The sequence below is a fragment of the Miniopterus schreibersii genome, assembly GCF_964146895.1.
Source record: "Miniopterus schreibersii genome assembly, chromosome: 13".
Lineage (NCBI taxonomy): Eukaryota > Metazoa > Chordata > Mammalia > Chiroptera > Miniopteridae > Miniopterus > Miniopterus schreibersii.
The window spans coordinates 59,996,543-60,005,616 of record NC_138113.1 but is presented as its reverse complement, the minus strand read 5'-3'; the positions used below and the strand labels follow the sequence as shown (position 1 = coordinate 60,005,616).

Here is a 9,074-nt window from a genome sequence, read left to right as displayed (position 1 = left end):
CAGAAGTCATCACTTCCTCATTATTTCACTAACTTTTACTATTACCTATTCTTTTAAGGTTATTTACGTCCATTGTTTCTGTTAGTTCTTCCCAACCCCATGTCACATTGGCCACCTGAGATCAGCAAGTGCTACAAATCAGCTCGATCTACTGTTTTCCTGTCTAGACTTCAGAAACTACTGGAGAAAACAGTAGTGATACACGTTAAATGTGAAAATGTATTGTGTCTAGGGCATTGTGAACAGCACAACAGACTGAGTAAATATTCTTCCAGTATTTGAAAATGATTCAGATTCTGCAGAGAAGTGGCTCATGGCACTGACAAAATAATGTCAATCCCCATTCATGTCGGGATTTGCATCCTTAAGGTGGCTATGGATACAAAGTTAGGCAAATAATTAGTAAAAGTGTTTTTGTGAGCACCAATTGGCTATATGGGATTTAGAGTAAAGAGCATTGTATATTTTACCATTATTTGTAAATTATGTGCTTTGAATCCTTTATATCAGTAAAATTTACAATAAACCTATACAGTCGTGTGGCGGGGGGGGGGGGCGGCAGTCTGGGGACAACAGGAGAGCCAGTTGTTAATCATTTCCCAGGACACCACTGGCAGGGTCAGGGGGGACACACCTAGCTTTCTGATTTTCCTCTGGCCCAGGGAGAGAACCTACAGCTCAGCACACTGCACCTGGAGGCCATTGATTTACTCCTGGTTCCTCAATCAAGTGGTTCCTCCCAGTGCCATGAGCACGTACCGGTGTGACCTGCCAACCCCTTCTCAAGGTCCCTGGGAGCCGGTGTGAAAAGATCAATGGTCAGGGCATGTGAGATTATGGAAGGTGCATGTCAGGCCCTTCCAGGTCACCTCCCTCCCCTCAACCCTGTCTCTCTCCAGTCAGCCGAACAGCCTAAAACATGTTTCCAGGCCTCTGCAGGCCAGGGTGGGCCTCCCGGTACCCAGAACAGCTTCCTTGGGGCTAGGGGTGGAAGGCGGCCCCTCAGCATTAAATACTATCAGGGAGAGGGGCCGGTGGTGCAGGAAGCACCAGGCAGGAGTTACCAGGCCCGTTCCAAGTGCCCTTCTGTCCTGGGTGACCTTCAGCAAGTCATAGACACTCTCTAAACTTCCTTTTACTCAAAGCTTTACTTATTTTTATATTTAATACCAAATAGGTGCTAAGCTTGGTTCCCAATACTTTCACTCATTCCTTCTGTCATTAATGAAGTCTTGCTTTTTAAATCCATGAATTTGTATGGCTACCCCACTTCACAGATGAGGAAACTGAGACTCAGAGAGGCCAGCCTGTCAATCGTGTAGCCAGGATCTCAGCCCAGCTCTGCAGCCGCCCAGCCAGGGGGAGCTGAGGGAGAGGAAGCACCTGAACTGGCCCTTCCTGTGTCTCCACTGAGACCACTTTCCTGCCTCAGCCCATGGACGTTCTGGGCCAGATAGTTCTTCATTGTGGGGTCTGCTGTACATTGTAGGATCTTAGCAGCATCCCTGACCTCTGCCCACTGGATGCCAGCAGCAACCCCTCCCGCAATCATGACAATCAAAAAGACATTTTGTCCAGACGTTGCCCCACGTGCCCTGGGGAGCAAGCTCACTCCCAGGTGAGGTCCACTGATTATACTATCTTTCTGTCCCTGTCACTTGACAAACACCTAGGTTAACATTTGTAAGTTTCTTACAAGCAAACCTCACACAACCACCTCCGCTCTGCTCCCCTGGGTCTCCCTCCCTTCCTGTCCCGGGTGCCCCTCCCCGAGCTCAGCACTTGGGGGTCGCACTGGGGCGCCGCCTGCTGGGCGAGGGACTGTGCGGCTCCCCGTCCGCTCCGCCCCGTGGGAGGAATTTCCAGACCCACAGTCCCCAGGGTGCGGCCCGCTGCTGCCGCCCAGGGGCTCCTGGTCCCCGCTCTAGAGAGGGGTGAGTGGCCCGGCGGGGTCTGGACGCACAGGCGGGGTTTGGGGAAGGGGGCAGGAGACCGGGGTCCTGCAGGTCCTGCCCGGATTCCCCGCTATCAGGCGGGGGCTTGTGAGTCGGGGCTGGAAGCGGGAGGGGGGCTGGGGGAGGGGACGCTGAGCGGGGTGGGGAGGCGGGGGAGGCGCCCCTAGTGGCTGGGCAGTTTTGCTAACACCTGACCCCTCCGGGATGTACAGGGAGGGGGAATTCCCGCCTTCCCTATCCTGCGGGCTCAGTGGGCAGCTCTGCCCATCGCCTCCTTCCCACTAGCCTGGGTCCCCAAGGTCACTGGGAGGCAGGGGTCAGGAGCCCAACCTGCGCCCAGGCATTTGTGCTCCATTGTCCTGTGTAAAAACGCAGACAGGGCATTGCTGGACATTAAGGAGTGTCCGGCAGAAAGACACCCCAGGGGGGATTTACAGAGGCTCAAGTCCACACCCTGAGCTTGGGGGGCGCCCCAGGGCCCGGGCAATTGGAAACCCCATGGGAGGCAGAGGTGGGAGCAGGCTGTGCACCTCCCGACCCCGGTCCCTGTATTGTACCCCATCTTGGGGCGCCCTCGAGGCCCTGCGGGGAACAGGCGGGGTGCGGGGACCCAGGGGGATGGGGAGATGACATGGGCTGACAGGGACAGGAGGGCGCCAGGGGACCCAGGGAGGGCGCGGGGGACGGGGAGACTCTCTGTCCCCCGTGCAGAAGCCGGGATGGTGCATGGGGACCAGTGCTCCTCGGGGCTGCGCAACAGGAGGGCCGGGAAGCGCGCAGGGCGGGCGCAGCGCACAGGCGGCCTATGTACCCCCTCGAGTCCGCTCCCAACAGTCCAGGCGGGGCACGAGGGGCGGGGCCTGTGCGCAGGCGCGGGCGTGCGAGGTCTCTCAGGGCCGCGGGCGGGGCTGCCTGGCCTGGCGCCTGCTGAGAGGGGTTGCGTGACCTCACCCGTCAGGCGCTCCGCGGGCCGTGATTGGGCCTCAGGTAGGGAGCGCGTGCCCGCCCAGCCAATCCGCTGCGACGGCGGCTGCGTGTTCTGAGCGTGGGGGAGCGCGGGGCGGGCCGGCCGCAGCTTCCTCGCCGCCAGTAGACCAATCCGCCGCACTCTGGGCCTTGCCAGCCTCGCATCCTCCGGCTGTTCGCGCCACCGCCTTCCGCGTTCCTGGCCTGCCCGCTGCCCGCCGCCCGCCTGCCGCCTGCCGCCTCCACCACGGCCTCCACCGCCGCCGCGTGTCCGTGGCCCGGCCGCAGCCCCAGGCCGCCCAGGAGCGGGAGTCCGACCTGCGCTGCCTGGTCCTGGCCCGCGCGCCCGCCGCGCTCAACACGCCGGTGCCCGTGAACCTGTTCGCTACCTGGGACGTGGACGGCTCCAGCCCCAGCTGCGTGCCCAGGTATGTCGCGCCCACTGGCTGCTTTCTTCTCGCCCACCTGCCGGCCGCCGGCCCCACCCGGGCCCTCGCGCCGGGACCCCCACCCTGGGCCGCCCACCCGGTGTCGCCATCTGGGAACTGCACCCTCACCAGCCGCCCAGGGCTCCGCGGGGACCTCAGGCGCGGCCCCGGTGTCTGTGCCCCTCCTTGGGCAGGCACACGCGGCCCCTGCGAGTAACTCCTGGACGCAGAGGGTGCCTCAAGCCCACGTCTCCCGGGCTGTCCAGGGCGCTCACCCGGGTGTCTGCCAGCGGGCGTCCTTGCTCCTGCCTAGTGATGTGCACGCGAAGTTGACCTGGGTGTCTCCTCCCGCCACTGGGTACCCGGATTTCCTTTTGCACCCCACCACACTGTGAGGTCTGAGCGGCCTCAGGTCCGGAGGACACAGGGACCTGGGACCACGTTTGTATTCCTTCACGCCCGGGCCTTCTTCATCCCTGTCCTGGGGTCTTGGCCTTCCCGCCTGCCCTGGTTGGTGCCAGGGCCCTTTCCCCGTGTGCACTGTGCTTGGTAACTTAGAGACATCTACTTGCATAGAACCACTACTCTGAGTCCTGCTGTTAATTTTGTCATAGCAGAAGACACTGCCCCCCAACTTGGGGAAGCCCCTTCACCCGGTGGTAACAGCTGGACCAAGCTTATCGGCAGGCCAGCACTGTGGCCAGCCCCTCCACTCAGACTCCCAACTTCCCCATTTCTCCCATTGGCTCCTGGCTCTTCTGGTTTCTTCCCCATTCTGTTGTTCTGCTGATGAAGCTTCAGGCTGAGGGGGAGGGACATGCTCTTGCCCCAGGGCCTGGTTCTAGAATAGACAGCAGGCTGCAGGGGCTGCGGGGTGGGCTGCGGGAAGGAGCTCTCCCTGGGGAGACCTACTGGCCGGGACCTCAGGAGTGACACCCTGGCACAGAAAGTGGCTGGTGTGCAGCGTGGCGGCCACGCACTCTACCACTCTCCTTAAGAAGGTGTCTTGGAGTGAAGTGTTGGGGATGCAGAGGGTTTGCATTCCTGGAGTGCAGGGCCCAGAGCTCAGGGTCGTGGTGGTGCTGAGGAGTTGACCCCCAGTCTGACCTCTCCTTTTCCTGTTTTGGCAGCTGCCCCTTGCCCAGTCCCACAGCCAGGGGTCATCCTGGACCCTCTGCCCTCCCCCCACCTGGGCAGGCTTCTCCTGTCTGTCTCTCTGCATTGTCATCAGAACACCATGGACCTTTGCAAGGCTGTGTTCAATCAGCGCTCCTGTCATCTGTGCTTGCCCCCTCCTGGGCATGTGCACATAGGCATGTTGTAGTCTACCTGTGCTGTGCCTCTCCACCGCCTTCCTGGGCTCCACAAAAGACCATGAAGGTTTAACTGGGAGAGGGGAAATGCAGGAGAGGCCAGGGCTGTATGGGGTCTGCACCCCGTAGAGCCGCAATAGGAAGCCCACTTGGTGTGCATGTGGGGATGTGGGGCTGCTCAGCACCGGGTGTCGGGGAGCTGCTGTTGGAGTGGTCAGGAACAGAGTTGATGGTCAACTGCACTGAACGCGGGCTCTGCTGAGTCCCCCTCGCTGCTGCCAGAGGTGGTCCCTCCAGGGTGGTCTTAGTTGTGCCCTGTGGGGACTTGTGTGCAAGGGTCATGTTTTCTCTGTTCTCTGTTGTGCCTGATCTCTAAGTGTCTGAGTGGTGTCGGTGCTGATGTCTGTCGCTGCTGCCTGGTGCCCCATCAGAAGGCAGCCTGCTTCTGTTGGGACCTGTGGCTTGTTTCCAGATTTGGGCCAGTGACTATCTTGTTGCCCTCGGCATTCGGTCCCTGTCCCTCACATCCACCTCCTGTGGGTGGGTGGGCAGGCCTGTTGTGAACACCTGTCGGCAGTGGGGTTTTGGGGGGTGTGCCCAGCGTTACTACTGGGCAGCTCCCCAGGGTGCTGTGCCAGCTCCGGTCCCCTCGGGCATTTTTGCTGGCACGGCCTGACTTTTAAATTTTGCTCGTCTGGTAGGTGTGATGTGTTGTGGTTTTCATTTGAATCTCTCTGATTCCTAATGTAGGCCACTTAGTCCACTTGTCTGTCCTCATCAGTTAAATGTTTTCGTTTCTTTTACCAGGTTTGCCTCCTTTCGCTGAGTTGGTCTCAGCAGCTTGTTTGAGGGGTGGAAACCCTGTTTTGCCTAGATGTGTTGGGGCCCCTCTTCGGATGAGGTGGCATTGGCTGCACAGCCTGTGATGCTCCCGAGGTCTGAGCCTCTTCAGTCTCATTGTCAACATCGACTCCTTCCTGCTCTTCCCTCTTGGGTGGCAGGGTGGTTCGGTTTTGCGTATTTTCTTGTGGTTACACAGGGTTCCTCCCTGCTGGCCCCGAGCCTCCTGCACCAGGGCCCACCCTCTCCCCCCTCGTGTCCCTTGTCCCTGTGCTCCAGCAGGGGCTGGGTCACTTATATAGTCCCTTGCACTTACCGCCGCTGAGGGTCACAAGTTAATTGTTAGTTTCTGAGGTCGGACATATGTTTGCATCTTACTGTCCCTGTACACATTTTAAAAATATATTTTGATGTTTTGAGAGAGAGAGTGAGGGAGAAAGGGAAACATCGATTTGACAGAGAAACACCCATCAGTTGCCTCCTACACGCACTCCAACTGGGATCGAGACCCACAACCTGGGCATATGCCATGGCCAGGAGTCGAACCTTCGACCTTTCAGTGCACAGGCCGACACTCAATCCACTGAGCCCCCTGGCCTGGGTGTTCCCACACAGTTTTCCCCAACCTCCTTTATGTCCCATCGCCCATTGAGGGAGGTCATGGGGGTTCCATTTACACACACAGAAGGGTCTTCAGCTGGAGGTATGGATGTTGACAGCTGCATGCCCATCGGCCACCCCAGCAGGCCAGAAGGTCTGCATCTCGGCTCAGCACCCCAGCATGTCCCGCCTGTCTCACCTGTCCAGGGACTTCAGGTGCATGGCTGGAGGGGCCTCTGGGGCCTGGCCTTGCCCTGTCTGCACTGTAGCCCAGGGACTCTTCCTTTTCCCTGCTGCAGGCCATCCCGTTGCAGGAACAAGACACACTCTGTTTAAACCTGCCGCTGGTGGTAGGCGTCTGGGTTGTTTCCAGGTCGGGGCTATTGTGTTCAGAGCTGCTATGACCATTCGGCACAGGCTGTGGGAATGTGTCTTCTCTTCAGCAATAACTGGCCACAGGGCTGGTGGGTGGCTGTCAGTGTCATAAGAAACTGCCCCGTTTTTCGAAGTGGTGGCATCACCATCCGCTGCCTCCAGCTATATTACCTTCCTTGTCAGCATCTTTTTTATTTTTATTTATTTTTAGTCCTCACACGAGGATTTTCTTTCCATTGCTTTTCAGGGAGCATGGAAGGGAGAGAGAGAAACATTGATGAGTGAGAGAGACATCGATTGGTTGCCTCCTGTAGGTGCCCTGACTGGGGCCACAAGTGAACCCAGGACCCTTCAATCTGCAGACCAATGCTGTAACCACTGAGCCAAACAGGTCAGGGCTCATCATCTTTGTAACTCTAGCTCTTCTGATGGCTGTGTGATGGTTGCTCCTTAGGGTTTTGTTCTGTGCTTACTGTGAATGGACACTGAATGCAATCAGACACTTACCAAATTGACCTCATGTGATGCTCCTTTAGTTGCTGACCTGGTAATTACATACATGGGTTTTCTGGTTTTAAACTGGCCTTCTGTTCTTGGAAGCATAACTGCATCTCGTGCATTCATTGGTGGGCCTTAGGGTATAGATGTCTGTGTCTGTGTCTGGGGTTTGTGATCCCTGTCATCTGCTGCCCATGTCGGATTCTGGTGCCGGGACAACTTGTGGAATAAGTTGATGACTGTGTCGTCTCTCACTGAGCCACAGTGTCATTTGTGTAAAATCGTAATTGTGTGTCCCAGGAGTGTTTGGGAGAAGTCACCTATAACATAGCCTGAGCCGGGAGTTGCTTTGTGGGAGGTTTGCCCCTGGATTCGGTTGCTTTGGTTGTAGAGCATGTTCTCGGTCCCTGCGGGTTACTTTCAGAAATTTGTCTAGGAATTTGACCACTTTGTCTAGATTTTCAGGTTTATTGGCATAAAGCTGTTTTTGAATCCTCAGCTGAGGGTATGTTTATTGAATCGAGAGAAAGGGTAAGGGAAGAAGAGAGAGAAATATGGGTGTGGGAGGGAAACATCGGTCAGCTGCCTCCCATATGTGCCCAGGTCGGGGATCGAGTCCGCAGCCTTTTTGACATATGGCCGATGCTCCAACCAACTCAACCACCCGTTCTGTTGTTTTATTTCTGAGGTATCTGCGGGGCTGGGATGTCCTCTTTAATCCCTACATTGACTCTTTCTGCAGGTAGACACCCCAATCGATCGGTCTCACCACGGGCTCATCAGCTTTTGAAATGAAATTAGTCCTTTATTGCCTTCCGTTTTTTTTTTCTCCTTAGGTTGACTTTGCTGTTCCTGCTCTAATTTCTTAGGATACACACACAGCTTATTGTCTTTCCCCCTTTCCTTGTGCAAATGCTTGTGTAGCTGCAAAGTAACGCTTTAGCTGCACCTCACATGCTTTTATGCTCCATTTAAAGTATTGTAACATTTTCCCCATGATTCTTTCTTTAATGTGATGAGATATTTCAAAGTTTCTTAACACCTTGCTGACCGGCTACTTAGTGTGGCTGGCTACTTTTCCGTCAGCAAGGGGCTTAAAGTTACTTAAAATAAGTGCAGACACAAGTTTTCCCATGACTGGTCATCAACGTTTGGACACGGAAAACACATGCATACTCGTGACCAACCAGCAAGGTGTATCCAAACATACGGATTTTTTCCTGGATATTTTTCCAGTGTCAAATTTGTGGCTTGTCCATTTTCCATTATTGATTTCTGACTTAGTTATGTTGGGGTCAGAGATGATGGTCATTGTGACTCCAAGTCCTTCAGACATGTTGGACCTTCTCCGTGGCTGAGCTGGAGGTTGGTTCCCGTGTGCGCTCTGCTCTGTTCTGTTCGTATTGACGAGGACGGGTCTTTGGTGTCTGTACTCGGTCAAGACCCCCGAGGTTTACTGTGCCCCTCTGTCTGCTTCCTTTGTGTTCACGTCTTCTCACTGACGGCAGGTTTGTCCACTTTTCTGGCGGCTCTGTGACTTTGAGACCAAGTTACCAGGTACACGGACGTTTAGAACTACACTGCCTTCCCAATGTGAGCCTGAGCGGCTGTGACTCCCGATCCGTGACGCCTTCTGTCTGGACGTGGACTGGACGGCGGCAGCTCTGTGCGCTGCCCCTGGACAGCGCTGGCCTCACTCCCTTCCACCTGTCAGCTTCCCTGTGTCCTTACACATCTAGATGTGTCTGGTTACTTATGTGAATCGAGATTCTGTTTTTACTCAGTCTGAGGATCTTTATTTTTTTACCCAGAACCTTCAGTCCTCTGTCACTTACCTAATTGGTGACAGAAGGCTCCACATCTACATTGCCATCCTGTGTGTTTTTCTTTGTCTCTCCTGATTTTGCATTGATTTTCTTACTCCATTTCCCTCCATTAGCTACAGGTGTCACTATCTCTGTCTTCAGTGGCTACTCTGTAAATGGTAATTTGCGTCCTGGTTGTTAAGTTGTAAAGTGAATTGTGTCTTTACTTTCTTCCTGGATGACACAGGGACCATGGTGCTTGCCATTCTGACCAGCCCCTTCATGTTTATAGGC

General features: G+C 55.6%; 1 long non-coding RNA gene across 2 annotated transcripts in view; it reads left to right on the top strand.

Annotated features, from left to right (window-relative positions):
- The first annotated feature begins 3,184 nt into the window (after positions 1-3,184).
- Positions 3,185-9,074, top strand: part of LOC308566559 — a 33,104-nt gene continuing 27,214 nt past the window's right edge. For both annotated transcript variants that reach the window (XR_014000183.1, XR_014000184.1), the window contains exon 1: positions 3,185-3,349. This is a non-coding gene — a long non-coding RNA (uncharacterized lncRNA). The remainder of the gene's footprint in view (positions 3,350-9,074) is intronic.